Source organism: Chrysemys picta, chromosome 16 (genome assembly GCF_011386835.1).
Source record: "Chrysemys picta bellii isolate R12L10 chromosome 16, ASM1138683v2, whole genome shotgun sequence".
NCBI classification, from domain to species: Eukaryota; Metazoa; Chordata; order Testudines; family Emydidae; genus Chrysemys; species Chrysemys picta.
The window spans coordinates 5,018,464-5,019,181 of record NC_088806.1 but is presented as its reverse complement, the minus strand read 5'-3'; positions in this window follow the sequence as shown (position 1 = coordinate 5,019,181).

Below are 718 nucleotides of genomic sequence, written 5' to 3'. Positions count from 1 at the left end.
GTTTATGTGATGTAATTTACCCCCTTCAGACTAAAGAGTTCTGAAGTAAAAACTCACTCCAAGTTTTTGGTGGTGGAATATGTAAGAAAAATACCGTATATGAGAATACAGACCCAGTATAGATGTCAATTATTTCTATTTTGAATGGAATTTATTTTGATACACATTCTTTAAGTAGTTTGATAACTTGTCTTTAAGTAGTTTTTTCTCTTATGTAACCTTTTACCCAGTTAGACTGTAAGAGTCCCGGAATATCCCTCTTCTCTTATTTGCAAAGGATGTGACATCTGTCATGAGTTGTCCACATTTCTTTGTAAGAGTAGTGATGCAGTGGGTAGTTTTTCTGCTGAAACCTTTGCAGCTAGTTATTTTAACGGGTGCTGGGCCCCCTTTTCCTTTTGTTTTTCTTTCACATTTGATACCTTTGGGGTTCATACATTCCCACAAAATTTGGTTTTTAACAATAGATATTACAAGGAAACTGCTTGGTTAAGGGAGACTTTTCCTAATTGACATTAGCCCAAAGTCTGTCTCATGCCAACTGGGTCAGGCCATGTTGTCTGTAGCCAAGGCATATTTCACCCCCGATTGTCAGCCAGCTCCTTGGATTTGAGTTTTAACATTTATAAGAGTTGATTATCTGCTGTATTAATCTGATGATTTGGCTCAATTGATGACTTGAGTCCAATGCAGTAGCATTAGCTCTTTGATTTTTGTG